Consider the following 22,907-nt stretch of genomic DNA (forward strand, 5'->3'; position numbering starts at 1 on the left):
AAGAAAGTCATTTCATGAAAGAAAATGGGGAGAGTAATAGAGAAGAACCCTGATTGCCTCCTCAGGTCACTTGGATGTTACTATGGAAAAAGTGCTGACTTCAGATTTGGGAGACGAGTTTTGTTTTCTTACACAAAGACAATCACTTTTGGCTTTATCTTTTGATGATACAGGGGATTGAACCCAGGGATGCTTTACCACTGAGCTGTATACCTCAGCCCTTATTGAAACAGGGTCTTGTTAAAGTACCCAGGCTGGCCTCAAACTCATGATCCTCCTGCCTCAGTCTCCTCAATCACTGAGATTTCAGGTATGTGCCATCATGCCTAGCTCCACTTTGGGCTTTTATTAAAACCTAATAAACAGTGTTGGCCAAAAAAAATACTTCTGAGGGGTATTTCAGTTTCCATCCAGAGATGCAAATTGTAGTGCTTGACTAAAGACTGCTGAAGAACAAATCTCATTCCCATCCAAGGCAAATCTCTGACAGAGGCCCCTACCTGTCACTTATTCTTAACAACATTCCACACTCCTATGCTCAATTCTTCAGGACAGGCAAGGTGGTAGCAGTAAGGAAGGATCAACTATGTCAGGAATGCTCGGGTAAATGAATGAAAACTTGGAGGAAAAAAATTCAAGTTCCACCTCATCAAAATAAACTCCAAATAGATTAAAATGGTAAACATGTAATAGACGCACTATACCAAATAGTAACGGTTATGTTTAAGGGTAAATGTCAGCATTCTCACATCTTTGAAACAATGAAAGAAACTGCAAAGGAAATCAACATTCAAAAATGTAAAAACTGGACAGAATTTTTTTTTAATTTTTTAGTTTTCAGTGGACACAACATCTTTATTTATTTATTTATTTTTATATGGTGCTGAGGATCGAACCCAGCGCCCCGCGCATGCCAGGCAAGCACACTACCGCTTGAGCCACATCCCCAGCCCTGGACAGAATTTTTAAAAGACAGTAGATTAAGAAAAATGTCTTCAAAGAGTAAACAGATAACATCTCAAATATAAAAAAAGTTTGTTTAAATATAGAGGAACCATCAAGGTAATAATCCTTACAGAAGATAAGTAGGTAATTCACAAGATAAATAAAAGTAGTACCTCTACTACTGCATGGGGAAATACTCATTGTTCTTGATAATCAGAAAGTTTAAACATAACACTAACATAGTTCATTACATCTACTAAAGTGGCAAAGATGTTTTAAAACTATGATGCATAATATTAATAAACTGATAGGGCTGGGGGTGGAGCCCAGTGGTAGAACGCATGCAAGAAGCTCTGGGTTGATGGATCCCCAGCATCACAAATAAAATGAAGTGGGTAAAATAAGTCACCACATAATTTTTTTTTTTTTTTTTGGTATTGGGGATTGAACTCAGGGGCACTCAACCACTGAGCTACATCTCCAACCCTATTTTGTATTTTATTTAGAGACAGGACCTCACTGAGTTGCTTAGTGCCTCATCATTGCTGAGGCTGGCTTTGAACTTTCGATCCTCCTGTCTCAGCCTCCCTAGCTTGTCGGGAGCCATTCTCACACGTGACTGGGTGACTCCCAGTCAGGGTCTGAGGCGCTGTGCCTGTGTCGGAGCTTTCCCGGCCCTCTCCTGTTGAGAGAACCTGTCCGTGTGGGGGTGTAACTGACCACTGACCCCGGAGGCCCAATCACTGACCCTGACCTTGGAGTGCGGCCCCCCATTCAACCTTCATTGGATGGAATTATCCCCTGAATTTCTTGCTCCCCAATAAAAGGCTACTCCCTGGCGTGCTCTCTCTCTCTCTCTCCTGCTAACCCTGAGTAATCCTTGCTGCCCTGCCGGGCGGTTAGAGATGGGAACCAGAGAGGGGAGCCGTCTCGGACCTGGTCATAGAAAAAGGTAACTGAGTCTGTGTGTTTATTTCGATCTCACTAGCTAACTTTTATGCCAAGAACCTCATTAATGAAACCATTGCGCTGGCCGCATGGTAGAATTGGCGCCCAACGTGGGGCATTCTAGATTAGCTAGATTGAGTGGGAGCACGCTATAAAGATAAAGAAAAAAGTAAAGATAAAGGAAGTGGTGACAATTTGGGTCACAAAAGTACCTTAAGATATTGAAGGAAAGAGACGTTAAATTAATTAAAATGGGAAATTCAACTTCTACGGATAAGGAAATGTATCTAACTATTTTAGATAGTATAATTAATCAGAAAGGAAAACAGATAAAGAAAGCTCAGTTATTACAATTCTTAGAGATTGTAGGTAAATATTGTCCTTGGTTTTGTGAACAAGAGTCTCCAAATTTACTTACTTGGGAGAAATTAGAAGAAAGTTACAAAAGGTCTGTCTTTCAAATGAATTACCTGGAGGCATAGAAAATATTCAGAGAAACTGGACGGCTTTGGAAGTTTGTCTTTTTGAATATATGGGCCAGAATTCGTGGCCCCCTGAGGACCTGCTAAAAGGCATTCAATGGGCCATCAAGTCTATTCAAATGGAAAATCCGCCTGAGGCTAAGTTAATTCCTTTTCCTTTAAGCCACTTAAAAACAAAGGCACTAGGGACCAAGCCCAAAATTAAAAATGTAAACTTAAACTTGCAAAATCAGGGCCGAGCAACAATTCGGGGAATTCGAGGAGAGGTCCCACAGTGTGACGTCACTGGCGCTGACCAGGACAGCCCGCGATTTTTTCCGGAGCGATTTTTACCAGAACGTAGATCGCAGACAGTTTTCCTAGGGCCTTCAAGGACAGTTGTATTAAATCCTGAATCAGGGCCAGAACAAATCCCTACTGGGATTTTCGGCCGCTTCCTGATAATACTATAGGTTTAATTTTGGGACGTAATAATTTAAAGGGAGCCATTGAGGTGATACCTGGTGTGATAGATTCAAATTTTAAAGGACGATTAAATGTTACTGTAAGATCCAATTATGCCCTAAGGCTCACTCCAAGAGATACATTTGCCCAATTGATTTTATTGCCCTGTGATGCAGGGAGACACCTGCCGGTAGGTTCAGTTTCTAAGCCGCCGGACAGAGTATACTGGTCACAGTTAGTACGACAAAAGCGTCCTTTATTAGAACTTAAAATTAATAATAAAAAATTCCTCGGAATAATTGACACAGGGGCTGATATCTCTGTTCTTTCTAGTAGGTTCTGGCCAAGGAACTGGCCTTTACACGTAGCGCCAGCTAACCTAGAGGGCATAGGACAGATTTCACAGCCCGCTCAAAGTGCCAACTATCTCCATTGGGAAGATTCCGATGGGAACAGTGGAGTATTCAAGCCTTATGTGTTAGAGACTTTACCAGCTAATCTATGGGAAAGAGATATTTTAACCAAAATGGGATTATTATTAGTTACTCCTAACTCTATAAGGTCAGTTGAGGAAGTTAGTCAGAGGTATTTTCCTGGAGATGATAAGGAGACCCTTCAGGAAGAGTATCTGTTTACAAACCAGTCTCCACGACAAAGATTAGTAAATGCTCCAAGCCAAAATTTTTATTAGGGGCCCTGAGTACTTCCCCGATCCCTAAGACAGCTGAAAAAATCACTTGGCTCACAGAGGAGCCTATATGGATTTCTCAGTGGCCCATCTCAGGGGAAAAGCTTAAAATAATTCATAGGTTAGTTGAGGAACAACTTCAGGCTGGTCATATAGAACCAACGCTTAGTCCTTGGAACACACCTATTTTTGTTATTAAGAAAAAGTCAGGAAATTGGAGATTGCTACAGGATTTAAGGGCAATAAATCATGCAATTCAGCCTATGGGATCATTACAGCCAGGACTTCCCTCTCCCACAGCCATCCCTTTAGATTATAGCTTGATGGTAATAGATTTAAAAGACTGTTTTTTTCTCTATAAGGTTACATCCTGGAGATTGTGAGAGATTTGCTTTCACTGTCCCAACAATTAATTTTAAGGAACCTGTTAAAAGATATTGCTGGAAAGTACTCCCACAGGGAATGCGTAATAGTCCTACTCTGTGCCAAAAATACGTAGACCAGGCAATAGATCCCATAAGAAATAGCTTTCCTGATGCATATATTATTCATTTTATGGATGATATATTATTGGCTCATGCTAATCCCAAGGTACTTTCAGAAATTTTTACTCAGAGACTTCGCTTACAGCAATGGGTTTATGCATAGCTCCTCAAAAAATTCAAAAAGTGTCTCCTTTTCAATATCTAGGTCAGATAATTCAAGGACGTACAATCCGTCCTCAAAATCTTCAGATAAGAATTAAGGACTTACATACCCTTAATGATTTTCAAAAGCTATTAGGAGATATTAATTGGCTGAGGCCATCCTTAAAACTAACTACTTCTGAGTTAAGTCCTTTATTTCAGATATTACAAGGAAATCCTTCTCCAACCTCTCCATGTCAGCTAACTTTAGAGGCTAAAACAGCTTTAAGGAAAGTTAAAAATGCAATTAAAAATGCACAGCTTACTAGAGTTGATCCTAAGGAAATGATATATTTATTAATATTTCCAACTGAGCCTACCCCAACAGGAGCCATATGACAAAAATTAGGAGTTATTGAGTGGATTTATTTATCCCACTCCCCTCAAAAAACATTAATTCCTTTTCATGATTCTATAGCTCAATTAATAATTAAAGGTAGAACTAGGATTTTACAATTAATTGGATCTAAATCTGATATCATAATTATTCCATTTTCTGTTCAACAGATTAATTGGCTTTTTCAAACTTCTAGCTCATGGAAAATAGCTTTTGCTGATTTTCCTGGCCAGATAGATAGCCACTATCCTCGTGATAAAATTATACAATTTGCATCAGTAACGTCACTTATTTTTCCAAAGATTGTACGTGCCCATCCTTTAGATGAAGCCTTATCAGTGTTCACTGATGGATCTAGTTCAGGTAAAGCAGGATTTTATAGTCGTGTTCATACAGTGGTAATACAAACTTCTTATACTTCTGCCCAAAGAGCAGAGATTCAAGCTCTGATTTGTGCCTTAACTTACTTTGCAAATGAGCCTATTAATATTTATTCTGACAGCTTATATGCAGTCGGAGTTACTAAAAATATTGAAACTTCAATTATTGGGTATACTTCATCACAAGAGTTATTTAAATTATTTAATAATTTACAAAAGGCAGTGCTAATGCGAAAATATCCATGTTTCATAGGACATATACGAGCTCATACTAATCTTCCAGGACCTTTAGTTTCAGATAATAACAAAATTGACAGATTAGTAGCTTTTTGTCAACAGATGTCTTCATATGACTGTGCACTAGCCTCCCATTCCTTGCATCATCAAAATGCTTCTAACTTACGTAAAAAATTTAGGGGCTGGGGATGTGGCTTAAGCGGTAGCGCACTCGCCTGGCATGCGTGCAGCCCGGGTTCGATCCTCAGCACCACATACAAACAAAGATGTTGTGTCCGCCAATAAATAAATATTAAAAAAAATTTTAAAAAAAATTTAATATTACTAGAGATCAAGCTCGTCAGATTGTAAGCCAATGCCCTAAGTGTGTTATTCACACTCCATCTCTGCCATCAGGGGTAAATCCCCGTGGATTAAAACCAAATCAAATATGGCAAATGGATGTAACTCATATTCCTCAATTTGGTAAACAATGTTATGTACATGTCATAGTGGATACTTATTCTACATTTATTTTTGCCACAGCACGTACTAAGAAAAATACTCAAAATGTAATTTCTCATTGCCTAGCAGCTTTTTCTGTTTTAGGATGCCCTATACAGATTAAAACAGATAATGTTCCAGCTTATGTGAGCTCTTCTTTTCAACAATTTTGTCAAGAGTTTAAAATTAATCATAAAACGGAAATTCCTTATAACCCCCAAGGTCAAGCCATTGTAGAACGAGCTCATTTATCTATTAAACTTCAATTACAAAAATTAAAAAGGGGGGATAGGCTTATGACTCCCCAAAATAGCCTTAATCATGCCTTGTTTGTTCTAAATTTTTTAAACTGTGACGCAGAAGGTCACACTGCTGCTGAGAGACAAATGTCTCCCTCAGTAACAGGCCCTTTAGGCAGAGTTTTGTGGAAAGATTTACAGACCGGTCAGTGGAAGGGTCCAGACCCGGTGATTATATGGGGCAGAGGGCATGCTTGTATTTTCCCAGAAAATTCTTCTCATCCTATTTGGGTGCCTGAACATGCTATCAGACATGGAAGAGATAGAACCCAGATTCAAGCAACTGAGGATCGACCCAGAGGAGCCCCTACCCAGAAGGAGGAGATATCGGAAAAGGATGAAGAAAGACCAGATTGACCCAGCCGAAAAGCTGATTTCATGGAAAGACGTAAAGAAGCTAACAACCCAGGCTTCCCGAATACTTCGAGACCTAGAAGAAAAGAGGACCCCAATGATGATGGTAGCAACAGTAATTGCCCTACTGGGCTGTCAGGTAAAGGGGGATCAAGTAGACACTTACTGGACATATTTCCCAGATCCACCCCTGGTACACCCAGCTGTGTGGACTGGAGAATCTATTCCAGTATTTACTAATGACTCATTCATGATGGGAGGATTTACAGATACTCATATTACTCCCAATCATGTGACTAGATTTAATTATTCTGGCTATAGTGCCCAATTACCCTTGTGTTGGTCCCACGATAAACATTCTGGCTGTCTAAAAGTATCATTCAAAGAAAAGACAGCGATTGGTAGACCTAGACTGACAAATAATTCTATTTATGGGGATTTAAAACCTAATACTAGATCAGTAATTAAGATGGGACTTTCCCATAATAAGCCAGTCATTTCTGCAAAACCTCCACGGATACACCACTGTCCAAATAGTTCTACAATTGAGATTGGCACCTTTCCTAAATGGATGGATTGTATAAATCCCTTTCCTATACAACATAAGGTGTCTAAAGATAGTGGGTATATATTAGACTGGTCTCCAAAAATTGATAAGAGACAATTACGAAGAAATTCTGCTATGACACCTGCAGGATTTGTTAGTAATATTTTGACTTATGGTGAAGGTGGTGTTCAAAAAGATATTTGGCGTTTAATTGCTGCCTCAGAATTCTTACATTTTACAGACAAACCCTTACCAAGATTTATTGGCAAGAACTGTAAAGAGGGATCTTGCTATGGCTTACGAGCTTGTGTCCAATCTCCTTATGTTTTAATTATTGGAAATGTAAAAGTTAAATGGATAGATGACAGATATATTGTTACTTGTAAAAAATGTAACCTAACCAATTGTATTACTAGGTATAATGGAGAAAAAGGAGTGCTGATACTTCATCAGCCCTCTTTCGTTTCATTACCTGCTAATATTTCAGAGCCATGGTATGCTGATGCTGGTTTACAAGTCTTGCAGCAAATTCATGCCCAGCTGGCAAGACCTAAACGTGCTATTGGAGTTATAATTGTTGGTGTTTTGGCGCTAGTCTCTTTTATTGCCTCAACTGTCTCTGCGTCTCTGACATTGTCTCAGAATATTCAGCATGCAAAATTTCTTAATAATTTAGCTCAAAATACTTCCAAGGCTCTGCGTAATCAAGTAAATATTGATGAAAAGATTGAAACTAAATTAAACGCCTTAGAAGCAACTGTTATAGACATAGGTAATGAACTTTCAGCCTTAAAATTTAAAGAAAGGCTTAAATGCCATGCTAATTATATGTATGTGTGTGTTACAGCTGCCAAGTACAATGCTTCTCTCTGGGATTGGGAGAAGGTTAAAAACCATTTGTTAGGTATTTGGCAAAATAGTAATAATAGCTTGGATATTCTGGAACTTCATCACCATATCCAAGACATTCAAAATAATAGAGCTGATTTTTCAGATCCTTCTTCTTTGGCTAACCAAATATTGAAGAAGTTAAATGGATTCAACCCTGGAAATATTCTCAAACACTCGGCCTGGTACATTATTGGATTACTCTCTTTGCTGTTAATTCTCTATTGTACTGTGATTGTAGGATGGCGAGTCTTCAGAACAAGAATGCAGAAACTCCAGAGAGTGAACCGCCGCCTCATTTTTAAGAAAAGAAAGGGGGAATATGTCGGGAGCCATTCTCACACGTGACTGGGTGACTCCCGGTCAGGGTCTGAGGTGCTCTGCCTGTGTCGGAGCTTTCCCGGCCCTCTCCTGTTGAGAGAACCTGTCTGTGTGGGGGTGTAACTGACCACTGACCCCGGAGGCCCAATCACTGACCCTGACCTTGGAGTGCGGCCCCCCCTTCAACCTTCATTGGATGGAATTATCCCCTGAATTTCTTGCTCCCCAATAAAAGGCTACTCCCTGGCGTGCTCTCTCTCTCTCTCTCCTGCTAGCCCTGAGTAATCCTTGCTGCCCTGCCGGGCGGTTAGAAAAGGGAACCAGAGAGGGGAGCCGTCTCGGACCTGGTCATAGAAAAAGGTAACTGAGTCTGTGTGTTTATTTCGATCTCACTAGCTAACTTTTATGCCAAGAACCTCATTAATGAAACCATTGCGCTGGCCGCATGGTAGACTAGCTGCTGGGATTATAGGCGAGTGCCACTCTGTAAAACCCTGTCTGAAAATAAAAATAAAAAGGGCCAGGCGCTGTAGCCACACCTGTAATCCCAGCAGCTCAGAAGGCTGAGGCAGAAGGATCACAATCTCAAAGCCTGCCTCAGCAAAAGCAAGGTGCTAAGCAACTCAGTGAGACACTATCTCTAAATAAAATACAAAATATGGGGGCTGGGGTTGTGACTCAGTGGTAGTGTGCTTGCTTAGCATGTGTGAGACACTGGGTTTGATTCTCAGCACCATCTACAAATAAATAAAATAAAGGCCCATCAACAACTAAAAAATATTTTTTAAAAATACAAAATATGGCTGGGGATGTGGCTCTGTGGCTGAGTGCCCCTGAGTTTAATTCCCAGTATCCCTCTAAAAATAAAATAATAATAAAATAAAAAGTGGGGCTGGGGTTGTGGCTTAGTGGAAGAACGTTTGCCTAGCATGTGTGAGGCACTGGGTTCTATTCTCAGCAATGTATATAAATAAAAAATAAATAAAGGTCCATCAACTACTAAAAATATATTTTTTATAAAAGGGCTGAGGATGTGTAAATCTAAAATCTGGTTCTTTGCAGTGGGAGGAAGCAAGCAAAAAAATTAACAAATTTTGCCCAGTACAGTGGAGCATACCTGTAACGCTAGCAACTGGAGAGGCTGAGGCAGGAAGATCCCAAAATCAAGGCCAGCCTCAGCAACTTAGTGAGTCCCTAGGCAATTTATCCAGATGCTTTCTCAAAATAAAAAATAAAATAGCTGGGAATGTAGCTCAATGGTAAAGCACTCCTGGGTTTAATCCCCAACACCAAAAAGAACAAACAAACAAACAAAAAACCTGACAAACCACTTACTAACAAATTTTTTAAAAAGAAGTTTTCATAAATATAATAAGTGATAAAGGAATAAAATACTTTTGCCTAGCATGCCTAAGACCCTGTATTCCATACCCAGCATTACAAATTTGGAATGAGAAAAGGCTACAGCCATCAGTATAGGGGAAATTATGAGAATTACAAGGGAATGCTTTATTCAATTCTATGCTAATACAATATAAAATATGAATGAAATAGATAATACTCAAGGAAATGTAAATTACCAATAGGGACTTAGAAGAATACAAAATCTAAACAGATAAATATTCACATAGTCTAGGGGGATGTGGCTTAGTGGTAGAGTGTGTGTCCAGCATGTGCAAGGTGCTGGGTTATATCCCCCCCCCATACACACACACACACACACACACACACACACACATCATGGATGAAAGCTGTTAAAAGCTATACCAAAAACAGGCAAATAATAAAACCCGATAAATCTAGATAGGTTGGTGAACATCATTTTTCAAACTTTTCAGAGAAGTAATCATTCTAATACTACTAAAGCTGTTCCAAGGATAGAAAAAGAATGAAGGAAGAAGGTCATGCTGACCATACCTGTTATCATAGCTACTAGGGAGGTAGAGGCAGGAAGATGACTTGAGTAGTGGAGTTCAAGCCAATGTGGGCAATGAAGGGAGACCCAGTCTCAGAAAAAAAAGAAAGAAAAAGAGAAAGAGGGAGGAAGGAAGGGAAAAAGAAAGGAGAAAGAAAGAGGCAAGGGCCACCAGGCTGGCTCTGTGTTTTAAGCCAAAATCTTACATTGAGCAACATAAAAATTATGGACGTCATTTATGAATGTAGATGCAAAACACCTTAAAAATATATGAATATAATTTTTCAGTATATTTTGAAGCAACTTGACTAAGTACAGTTGGTTTCAGGAAGGAAAAAATGATATAAGGAAATCCATTAATCCAATTTACCACATAAATAAGTAAAATGAGTAAAAAATAGAATAATGAGAAATATTAAAATTTTGATATAATTAATTTAATATATGTTCCTTAAAAATATTATGTATTAGGGGCTGGGGTTGTGGCTCAGTGGTAGAGCGCTTGCCTGGCACATGTGAGACACTGGGTTTGATCCTCAGCACCACATAACAATAAATAAATAACTATTTTTTAGTTGTAGACAGACGTGTCTACAACTATATTAAAAAAAATTATGTATTAGGGCTGGGGTTGTGCCTCAGTGGTAGCACACTTGTGTAGCATGTGCGAGGCGCTAGGTTCGATTCTCAGCACTACATAAAAATAAGTAAACAAAATAAAGGTGTTGTGTCAAACTACAACTAAAAAATAAATATTTTTTAAAAAAACATTATGTATTAAAGGGATATAATACTTCTTTAACATAATACAGATATAAATCCTGTGAATGTTCACATGCACACTAATATATATATATCATCAACAAATAGTACTTTGTGTGTGACTAAGAATTGAATCTAGGGACACTCCTACCACTGAGCAACATCCCCAGTTCACTTTATTTCTTTTTAATTTTGAGATAAGGTCTTGATAAGTTGCTGAGGCCAGCTGGGCACAGTGACATATGCATGTAATCCCAGTGGCTTGGGAGGCTGAGGCAGGAGGATCACAAATTTAAAGCCAGCCTCAGCCCACAATAGCCAAAGCAATCCTTAGTAAGAAAAGTGAAGCAGGAGGCATTACCATACCAGACCTTAAATTATACTACAGAGCTATAGGAACAAAAATTGGTATTGGCCCCCCAAAACATGAAGCCCGATGGTATAGAAGAGAAGACACAGAGACAAACACACATAAATACAATTATCTCATACTAGACAAGGCATCATAAACATATATTGGAGAAAAGATAGTCTCTTCAACAAATGGTGCTGGGAGAACTGGAAATGCATATGTAACAAAATGAAATTAGACCCCTATCTCTCACCCTGTACAAAACTCAAAGTGGATCAAAGATTTAGACATTAAACCAGAGACCCTACATCTACTAGAAGAAAAAGTAGGCCCAAATCTCCATCATGTCAGCTTACAAATTGAATTCTTCAACAAGACTGCTAAAGCACAAGAATCAATAAATGGGATGCCATCAAACTAAAAAGCTTCTTCACAGCAAAGGAAACAATGAAGAACACAAAGAGAGAGCTTACAGAATGGGAGAAAATCTTTGCCACCTGCACCTTAGATAAAGTATAAGTCTCCAGGATATATAAAGAATACAAAAAACATTAACACTAAAAATACAAATAATCCAATTAAAAATGGGCAAAGCAACTGAATAGATACCTCACAGAAGAAATATTATTGATCAACAAATACATGAAAAAATGTTCAAAACATCACTAGCAATTCATTAAAACTACACTGAGGGGCTGGGACCGTGGCTTGCCTAGCATGTGTGAGGCTCTGGGTTTGTTTTCAGCACTGCATATAAATAAATAAAATAAATGACCATTGGAAAAAAAAAAAATATATATATACCAAAAACTACAGAGATTTTATCTCACTCCAGTCAGAATGGCAGTTATCAAGAATACAAGTAACAATAAATGCTGGCGAGGATATGGGGAAAAGGCGCACTCATGCATTGCTGGTGGGACTGCAAACCACTCTGGAAAGCAGTATGAAGATTACTCAGAAAACTTGGAATGGAACCACCATTTGACCCAGTTATCCCACTCCCCAGTTTATACCCAAAGGACTTAAAAATAAACATACTATAGTGAAGCAGTCACATCGATGTTCACAGAAGCTCAATTAACAATAGCTAAGCTATTGAACCAGCCTAGGTACCCTTCAACAGATGAATGGATAAAGAAAATGTAATACATATACACAATAAAATATTACTCAGCTATAAAAAAAAAAATGAAATTATGGGCTGGGGATTTGGCTCAAGTGGTAGCGCACTCTCCTGGCATGCGTGCGGCCCGGGTTCGATCCTCATACAAAGATGTTGTGTCCGCCGAAAACTAAAAAATAAATTAAAAAACAAAATGAAATTATGGCATTTGCTGGTAAATGGATGGAATGGAGACTATTATGCTAAGTGAAATAAACCAAAGGCCAAATGTTCTGATATGCAGATGCTGACTCACAGTGCTAGGGGAGGGGAGTGAAGGTTCACCAGATTGGCCAGAGGGTTTAGGGGGAAATCAGACATAACTTTTCTATGTTCATATATGAATACGACCAGTGTAACTCCACATTATGTATAATCACAAAAATGAGAAGTTATACTCCTTGTATATATGTCAAAATGTATTCTACTGTCATGTATAACTAAAAAGAAAAAACAAATAAAAAACAACGAAGCCAGCTTTAGTAACTTAGCAAGGCCCTAAGCAACTTAGTGAGATCCTGTGTCTAAATAAAATATAACAAAAGGCTGGGGATATGGCTTAGTGGTTAAACACTCCTGGCTTCAATCTTTGGTAACAATAACAACAAAAAAAAGTTGCTGAGGCTGGACTCAAACTTGCTATCCTCCTGCTTCAGCCTCCAGAGTCTCTGGGATTACAGATATGTGCCAATGTGCCTGGAAAACTAATGTTATTCTTCTTCTTTTTTTTTTTTTTTTTAAAGAGAGAGTGAGAGAGGAGAGAGAGAGAGAGAGAGAGAGAATTTTTTTAATATTTATTTTTAGTTATCGGCGGACACAACATCTTTGTACGTGGTGCTGAGAATCGAACCCGGGCCGCACGCATGCCAGGCGAGCGTGCTACCACTTGAGCCACATCCCCAGCCCCTAATGTTATTCTTAATATCCCCATAGGATGCTCACCATCTCTATTATTTATTTATTTGTTTGTTTGTTTATTTATTTATTTTTAGTGCTGGAGATCGAACCCACCAGGGCCTTTGTGAATGCAAGGCAAGCACTCTACCAACTAAGCTATATCCTCAGCCCTATTATTTAATATTGTTCTTGATGTTGTTCTAATTAATGCAACTAGACAATAAGAAATGAAACACTAGGAAGCAGAATTATTATTGATTATATCATTGTCTACCTAGAAATAATCAAATGAATAATTGTCAGAAATAATATTTCATTTATTTATTTGTGGCTCTGGGGATTGAGCCTGAAGCATGCATGCTAGTCAAGTATCTTACCACTGAGCTACATCCCTAACCCTTTGTTTGTATTTTACATGTTTTTATTCTACACTGACAATTTTTCTGTGTTCTATTGTTTCTTGGATTTGACTGGCAAGTATCACAACCCAAAAGGCCCTGGAAGTTATCAGAGTGGATGGTGAAAGGTGAGAGTAGGGATGGGCAGAAAACAAAGCCTGGCTGCTTCAAACTCCTTAAATGGAAGGCAGGTGATCCTGTTAACACTGAGTAGGAATATTGCTCACAATTCTAACATTCTAGCTGCACTTCCTTGGAAGGAAGGCTATTATGAACCAGCAGGGGCCAGGAAGCTCTTCCTTATCAGCAGCTCTTCACAGATAGCAGCCAGAACACAAAGCTGCTTGTCTGAGACTGACTTGGAAGGCCAGGTCAGATAAAGTAAACAAATTAAGAGAAAAAAAAGTGCAGGGTTCTTTCCCCAAGAATAAAGCTGGGGGTGGAGGGGGAGGGAAGACTTGTGGAGAAGTGAGGAAAGGGAAGGTCTCAGGCATAAGGAAGCTGAAAGAAAGGAGCACTCCAATCATGTCAAATCTTCAGAACTTGCTATAATTTTGTCTGCCTTATCCAGTTTTAGAGAGAACTAGGATTTGTTCCTGGCTCTCTCTTTGATAAGCACTCAGGCACTTTGACTTATTTTTGTCTCATTCAATCCATTACAAGTCAGAGCTTTTGACAACTTTGTGTATTTCTTCACATTTTTCTGTGGTAAATGTATGCTTCAGGTTGATTTTCTTGTTTTTGTATTTTAATGTAATCATCATATACTTTTGCAACTTTTCTGATTATGTTATGGACATCTTTTCATTTTGTACATGTAGCTCTGATTCATTACTTTGCAAAATGTAGTTACTTAGTATGTCATGGACATTTGAGTGGCTTGCAATTTTGTATTATAACCACAGATTTCCATTTGGCTGATTTCTTCATTCAGGATTCTACTTAAGTGCTACCTCCTCAGATTAGCATTCCTCCATCTCACCACTTCTTAATCCCTCATTCTACTTTTTTTTTTTTAAACAACACTTACCATAATGTGATCTTTTTGTGCATTTGTTTACTTATGTATTGTTTGTAATATACTGGTTGCCTTGAAAATGTTATGAAAGTTAAAATTCTTGACTGGCCTCAGTGGCACATGCCTATGATACCAGAATGGTGAGAAAGGAAAATTGAAAGTTCAAGGCCAGCCTCAGCAATTTAGCAAGACCTTGTCTAGAAATAAAAAAAATAATAAAGGTTGGGGATATAGCTGAGAAGTAAAGTGCCTCTGGGTTTAATCCCCAGTACCAAAAGAAAAACAAAGAAAGCAAAAAGAAAGTAAAGATTCTTGCAGGCATGTTAGGGAACTTCCATAGCTAATCCTATAATCCCAGCTACTCAGGAGGGTAAGGCAGGAAGACAGAAATTCAAGATAAACTTTGGCAATTTATTGAGACGCTGTCTCAAGATTTTAAAAAATTTAAAAAGGCTAAGTATCAGGAAAAAAAAAAAAAAAAGAAAGGGAAAATAAAAGGTAAGGACTCCTATGCATCCCTGCTGTGTTCCTAGTGCCCAGAAGGTGCCAGGTCCAAAGGGATATCTAAGTATTTACTTGGTGAACTAATCATATAACAGTAAACATTCTTTTACATATTTTTGTAAATCTGTACAAATGTTTCAGTAGTGTTACTGGACCAAAGAGTGTGAATATTTAAATTGTGACAGAAATCACCAAAACAATCTTTTAAAAATGGTACCAATTCAGCAGGGCTCAGTGGTGCCTGTAATCCCAGTGATGTGGGAGGCTGAGGCAAGAGGACTGTGAGTTCAAAGCCAGCTTCAGCAATTTAGCACAAGTAACTTAGCAAGACCCTTTCTCAAAATAAAATATAAAAATGGGTGGAGATGTGGCTACGTGTTTAAGCACCTCTGGGTTCAAAAAAGGGGGGTACTGGAGTTGTAGCTCAGTGGCAGAGTGCTTGCCTGGCATGTGTGAGGCACAGGGTTCAATCCTCAGCACTACATAAAAATAAATAAATAAGATATAGATATTGTGTACATCTACAACCAAAATAAATATTTTAAAAAAGGTACCATTCATATCTATCCCAATAGTAGATAATAATGCATAATCTGCAGAACACAGGATAATATCAATCTTTGCATTCTCTCTTCTTGATCTGAGAATTTAAAATACATTTGGGTTTTATGATGGGGCAAAAAAGTCATGCAAGTCTGGCTCCCTCTGGATCTACTTCATCAAGAGTGTGCCTTCATGTAGGGACTTTAGCCATCACACTGCCTAATTAGTCAGGTCCACCAGCAAGGTCCAATGATTCTGCTTACATCAAGTCTCTAATTAATTCTTCCCCTTCATCTTACTCCATTTTTGCTGGGGTAAGAGGAACCAGGTCCTAAACCAACAGTAATACAGTCTCAGTAATGCCAGTTCTATGATTGTATATCGCAAGTTCAGCCAGCCTCAGCAATTTATCAAGGCCCTAAGCAACTAGGGAGACCCTGTCTCAAAAAAAATAAAATAAAATAAAAAGGCCTGGGGAATATAGTTCAGGGGTAAAGCACCCCTAAGTTCAATCCCAGTACCTGAAAAAACAAAAAAAATCTTCTCAGAGAGTTCACTGGGTGCCATGGTGCCTGTAATCCCAACAACCCTGGAAACTGAAACAGGAGGATCTCAAGTCAACACCAGCCTCAGCAATTTAACAAAGCCCATAGCAACTTAGGAAGACTCTGTCTTTAAATTAAATAAATAAATAGGGCTAGAGATGTAGCTCAGTGGTAAAGAACCTCTGAGTTTACTCCCCAGTACACTGCCTCCCCATCCACCTCCCTCTCCCCCACCAAAAAAAGGATGAATATGTACAGCCGCTGATGCAGTATTTATCACATAGTTGATAAACATCATAAATGTTCTCCTCTCCAAAGCATCCCCACTCTTTGTAGCACTAAGAACATTATATATATATATATATATATATATATATATATATATATATATGTATACATATATATATACACATATACATATATGTATATATATATATACACACACACACTGACCAGCATTAAGGGAATATGCAGTTGATAGGCTAAGGTTGGTACCTGAACATGGCAGACACTCAACAGATGACTGTCAAGTAGAGTTAATTTTTGCACTTAGGAACCTGTGTTTTCTTCAGTGTACACATTTACACTACCAAGTGACTGAACATGTCACACAAATGGATGCTCTCTAACCAGCTAGTCACTAGATGAGCTCATCTCTCAATCCTGTCTGAGCAGAACAAAGCCTTTTACAGAACTTTTAAGACTGACTCACCACTTAGTCATCAAAACATAGCAATACTCCAAACATACTTGCTCTTGTTAACAAAAGACCAGCATGGGATGTCTGTCTTTTCTCCCTTCCTTCCCCTACTGAGAAAGAGCCCCTTGACTCACTAGCAAGAATCATCTCAACAAAGCTGATTTAAATAATCACACAACATTGCCACCATCTAGGTCATTTCCTGTGTATGTCACAAATCCAGGGGAGAGTCAATTAATCAATTATCTGAATTTTTTTGAGTGGTTGCAATTCCGTTGGACACTCATGATTCCCCGTTTATGACATTTCTGAGAAGTGATCTTTTCAGTTATTTAAACTCATTAAAGTACAGAGGAAAGTAGCCCTTTGCCTCTGGAAAGGGAAAAAGGGGAAATATTGGATTTCTCTGAATATACTTGATTCCATCCCAAAAGAGTCATTAAATAGCAAATATTGTGCATAATAGCTGCTTCAGAGAGGCATAATTTTAAAATATGTTGGTTTTAAACTCCTCTCTTATCTAGGAATGATGTGGTCAGTGGTATTTTCTCTTGAGAAAGGTCTTACAGTTAGTATCATCCATTGCCTGACTGTAGCAGACTATCAAGCCTTTCAAGACCAGGAGCCTGCATGAGGCTGAGAGCTGCTGAAATAATCAGGAGGAGCCTGATTATTCACTAATAAGGATGTTTATAGCCAAGGTTTTCTACGGGTACAGACACAATTTTAAAATACCCTAGCATGGTCTCTCCTAGCTTAAGACCCCCAAGCAAAAACTGAATGAGAATCTTCAAACTTTTCTTTTTTGTAGTTCTGGGAATTGAACCCAGGGTCTTGCATGCACTAGGCAAGCACTCATTACTGAGCTACAACCAGAGCCCCCAGATCCTCAAATTTTAATATAGAAACCATATAAGTGAGCCAGGCTTGGTGGCATAGACCTATAATCCCAGTGATTTCAGAGGCTGAGGCATAGACCTATAATCCCAGTGATTTCAGAGGCTGAGGCAGGAGGATGTATGTTAGAGGCCAGTCTCTGCAAAGAAAAAAAAAATTGAATCAGGTTCTCAGAAGCTTGGTGAGACCCTATCTCAAAATAAAAAATAATAAAAAGGGCTAGAGAGGTAGTTCTGTGGTAACACACCCCTAGGTTCAAACCCTAATTAAAAAAAAAATTGGAATGAATATATATACATATACATATATATATATATATATATATATATATATATATATATATATATATATAATCCATACCTAACAGATATAATTAAATCTGCCCTTAATCTACCTTATATAAATATTAGGAAATAGTATATTAGTAGTCCCTGAAGATTCAGACATTACAAGAAATGTTTATTTCATTAAACTATCAATTGGTCACCTTTACATTGGTATCATTTCTGTTCTGATTTGATTATCCTAGCTGGGTGTGCAAAACTGTCTATTCATATTAAGTAAATTTTGGGGGGGATATAAGGAGTCACATGTTGTATTTACTGACAGTAAAGTCATGTAAATTGTAATAATTTACAAATGTAAATTATTCTCAAACAACACTGCTATAATTAAAAGCATATTTCTAGCATATACTTAACTATTTGTAAGGAATAATACTAATTTTACATTGAACATCTAGGGAAGAATTTGACTTTGATTAGTTTGTACTTTCAGTGTAAGCTGATGAACATTTAGTAAAATGGTCAAACAACCTCATCCATCAGAGGATATTAAGGCAAGTGACAAAATAGAGAAATCTAATCTATACCTGAGAAGTCAAACAGGAGCAGTGCTAGGAGTTGCCACATTCTAGCCTGTGACCTGGATTCCTGAGGTCAACCGGCAGTTGGTAGCAGTTAAAGCTGAGGTTTGTTGAAAGAACAAGCAGAAGGGGAAAGGTAAAGATAAGGAAGATGAAGAAAGACAGTTGAACATTTTTTTTTTGTATTATTTGCTTTTCAAGTGAAAATGTGAGATTTTGACCAATGTGGCTTTTTAATTATAAATATATCAAGTAGGCTCTTTTGAGATGAACTGATTATTTCTCTAGAATCAAAAGCATAAACTAGAAAAGATTCAGCTTTGGGTAAAGCCCCCATTAATTTTATGAAACATTCCTAGAGACTCTACATCACTGGAAAAAATTTTAGTTCTTAGTTCTGAAGGATTTCATTCAAAGAACAAAGTTTATATTAGTAAGCAAACATATTCCTGTGCTATATATATTTAAAGTGCTTAGGATGATTTAGAAATCTCAATTACAAATCTTCAGGGCATGAATTTTGCTTATTTTTCTGCCAAGGAAAGTCAGTGGGCTAATAGTGGCATTAAAGCCTTTTACTTGCTAAGTCATGGATCTAATCAGGATAAACAGGTTAAGTTTGTTCTCTCCAAAGCTAGAGGCAAAATTGTGACTCAGTTATTACAACACTACCACAAGCATGTGGATTCTGCAAAAATTGCCTAGCAACATTACAGCTGGAAACAACATTGGGTAGGGAAGGAAACTAGAAATTTGACTTAGATATGCCCTGGTGCAAATGGGTGTAACTCTTCTCTTGGGTACAGTGTGTGCTGTACTCAATGAGCATGAAATTTTAAAAATCAGAATAGTCATTTAAAATTTCAGTTAGGATGTTGCTGTAATTAAACCATAATACTGTGCCATGTGCTCAGCTGAGGAGGTAGGGCCTGATTTCTCATTCATTATGACACTTTTTTTTTAAGGATTACTAGATCTTCTTTCAGTTATTCCAGAAACATTTATGAAGCACTGTCCTGGGGTCCAAAGCACAATCCTGGTTGGTGGATGGAGTTCAAAAGACAAAACTTGATTCCAGCTCTGGGTGTGAGGAAAGACACATAAGTTAAGAGAGTTCTACAGTCCATGCAGGTGTGGGCAAGAGTAAATCATGCAGAAAAGCTTTAGGAAGTGGCTCTATCACTGAGTACTGGAGTGTGCCACCTTTGGTTCCATCCCCACCCAAGAGTAGGGATCAACACAGTGCCTCCAGAATTCTGGGCAAGCACTCACCATGGAGTTACACCTTAGTCTCTAGCATTGAGTCTTGTTTTCAATTTTTAAAAAATACTGGCTTTTAAAAACCAAAGGATGAATGTTATCTCTGATATACCAATGTTAAAACATGTTAAGTGCAGGAGGAAAGAACAGAAGTTTATTGGATTGGACAAAAGGGAATAAAGGGGACTGGGGTTGTGGCTCAGTGGTAGAGCACTTGCCTTGCATGTGGGAGGCCCTGGGTTTGATCCTCAGCACCACATAAAAATAAATAAAGACACTGTGTCCATCTACAACTAAAATATAAACATACACACACACACACATATGGGGATGAAGGGAGAGAGGATGGGAATAGGAAAGACAGTAGAATGAATCAGACATAACTTTCCTATGTTCATTTTTTAATTCACAACCAGTGTAACTCCACATTATGTACAACCACAAGAATGGGAAGTTATACTCCATGTATGTATAATATGTCAAAATGCATTCTATTGTCATGTATAACTAAAAAGAATGAATAAAAAATAATACCAGCCTTCCCCCCCCCCCCGCCCTCCCCCCTCATTCTACATATTTACTGGGAACTTACCTCACCCACTATGGGTGAGGATGCCAAGCATTCAAAGTTCTGGGACTGTGCACTGAGAATTTCCCTTCCCATATTGCCCCAGTTTGAGAACTTCCAGTTTAGGGAAGCAGACAGATGGCAATGTAGGAGTTGACAAAAACAAAACAAAGCAAACACTGTTCAGAATGTTTACCTCCAAGAAGGGGAACTGGGCTGGAAATTGAAGGGATAAATGGGAAAGTTTTGTATCATTTAAATCTTTATGATTTGGGGGTGGGGAGGCCATAGAAAAAAACGATATAGTGTGATGTCTGCTAACCTTTATACACTTTCATTGAATGAAGTAGTAATCCTCTATTCAATCTTAAAATAGGAACTGGGATTGTGACCCACTGGTTGAGCTCTTGCCTAGCATGTGTAAGGAAAGGCACTGGGTTGGATTCTGGCACCACATATATAAAGGTCCAAAAACAACTAAAAAATTTTTTTAGAAAACTCTTAGAATAGGCAAATTTAAATGTAAACTTGCCAATTTAGGAAGCTAACCAATTAACATTTTAACTAAGGGTTCTTTTATCAGTGATAAAATAGTACCTAACCCATATCAGAACACTACAATAAACAACTTAGGGAAGGTCCTTGCCCTCAGGGACCTTATTTTTCCAGCATAGTGACAAACAACCTACTTGGAGGTAGACATAAACCTGTTAAGGAAATAAAACAGGGAATTGTTAAAGACCAAAGTGGGACAAAGAAGGGGATATGAGAAGTTAGTAACAAGGGATATAAAATTCTTATAGAGGAGGGGCTCAGGAGTAACAGTCTAATGAGAAGAGGCCTAAGGGGCTTTAAAGTTCCCATTTACCTACAAAGCACATTTTTATACAAATCCATGCTTTAGATCCATAAAAGGAGCAGTTTTCTAAGGTTATTTTTATTTACATTTCATAGAAAATGTCACTATCTACACCAAATAATTCTGTTATCAGAAGGGACAGAGGGGGAGGTATTAGAGGGTGCTAGAAAACAATCCTTGGCTTTGACCAATCTGGATCAGAGAATGCCTCTCCTTGAAGTGTACAGAGTTCTGATCGTCTATAAGTTTAGAATTAAGTTTGGGTTAGCATACAAAAAAGGCATACTTACATTAGCTAGCAAATGTTTGTGGAAATAGCTGTAGACCCTTTATTGTCATCAGTTGTGATCTCAAGACAATTCAACAAGCGATGTGCTAAGTACTAAGACCAGTTTTAAAAATGCAGCTTGATGTTAGCTTTTGAAGTGTTAGAACAACTTAAATCACAAAGTATTAACTCCCATAAAATGCTATGATAAAAAAATAAATAAATATAAGTGGCCATTAATCCAAGATTACTGTCCAATATTGTGAATCAAAAACAAATTCATCACTGGTAGTGATGCACGCCCATAATCTCAGCGACTAGGAAGGCTGAGGCAGGAGGATCACCAAGTTCCAAAGCAGTCTCAGCAATTTAGGGAGATCTTGTCTCAAAATAAAAATAATTGTAGCTCAATGGTAAAGTGCTTCCAGGTTCAATTCCCAGTACTAAACCAAAACTAAAACAAAGAGAAAAACCCACACAACCGAAACCAAACCCTCCTGAACAAGCATTAAATATCCGCTGACATCCAAAATTCACAAAAAGCTTGCTGTAATCTACTGGTAGTGAGAATACAAATTGTTTTCCTGGAGGGCAAATTTGGCAGCTTAAATCCTTTGACCCAGTAATTCCCACTCCAGCAATGTTTCCTAAATAATAATAATACCACGGAGAAAGAAGGATATTAGTCGCGGGGTTATTTACAACAGAAAAACTGGGAAAGAAATTTTGTGTGTGCAATAAGGTACGGTTCGACAGGGTAAGATGGGAATTGTTTTCTCTAGTTAGACCTTAGCTGCCTGGCCAACCCGTTTTGCCAACACAGGCCCACGTGCAGGCTGACAAACACCGTGGTCGCTTGGGGGGCACCAGTTTGGGGTAGCGCCGCCGGGGTGCTGCTTCTGTTTACCGGGACAAGCCTTGGCTCGGCTGCATACGGGGCCACAGGCCTGGAGAGCTCACCTCAGCAGGTCGCACCCGCCCCCAATAGCCACCACCTGAGCAAACTGAGGCTCAGAGGACGCGCCTACAGCCAGTGTCTTCGCGTCGGGAACTCGCGTGTGAGTCCTCTGGTTGACCTCGGTGTCCCTCCTAGGCACACCAGTTCACAGAATTCAGGAAGGTCCGGAGGCCCGACCTCGAGTCCGAAACGTGACTGCACACCGCCACGCCCACAGCGCCCCAGTGGCTAGCGCCAAAGGGACGCCTGGCTGCAGGCGGCTCCGGCTACTGCCGGCCCGCAGGGACCAAGGAGGCCCCCACGCCGCCCGCAGAGTTTCAGACCCCGGAGCGGCCCTCCGGGCGGCCCTGAAGGCCGTCCCGCAAGGCGTACCTGGCTCTCTTCGCCCCTCCCT

General features: G+C 38.9%; 1 long non-coding RNA gene across 3 annotated transcripts in view; it reads right to left on the reverse strand.

The window, feature by feature from the left end:
- Positions 1 to 22,880, reverse strand: part of LOC143392790 (uncharacterized) — a 51,621-nt gene extending 28,741 nt beyond the window's left edge. For 2 of the 3 annotated variants that reach the window (XR_013090409.2, XR_013090408.2), the window contains exon 1: positions 22,463 to 22,880. This is a non-coding gene — a long non-coding RNA (uncharacterized LOC143392790). The remainder of the gene's footprint in view (positions 1 to 22,462) is intronic. The other variant, XR_013090407.2, reaches the window with a different exon arrangement.
- Positions 22,881 to 22,907: the final 27 nt, after the last annotated feature.

The sequence above is a fragment of the Callospermophilus lateralis genome, chromosome 2 (genome assembly GCF_048772815.1).
Source record: "Callospermophilus lateralis isolate mCalLat2 chromosome 2, mCalLat2.hap1, whole genome shotgun sequence".
Classification (NCBI taxonomy): domain Eukaryota; kingdom Metazoa; phylum Chordata; class Mammalia; order Rodentia; family Sciuridae; genus Callospermophilus; species Callospermophilus lateralis.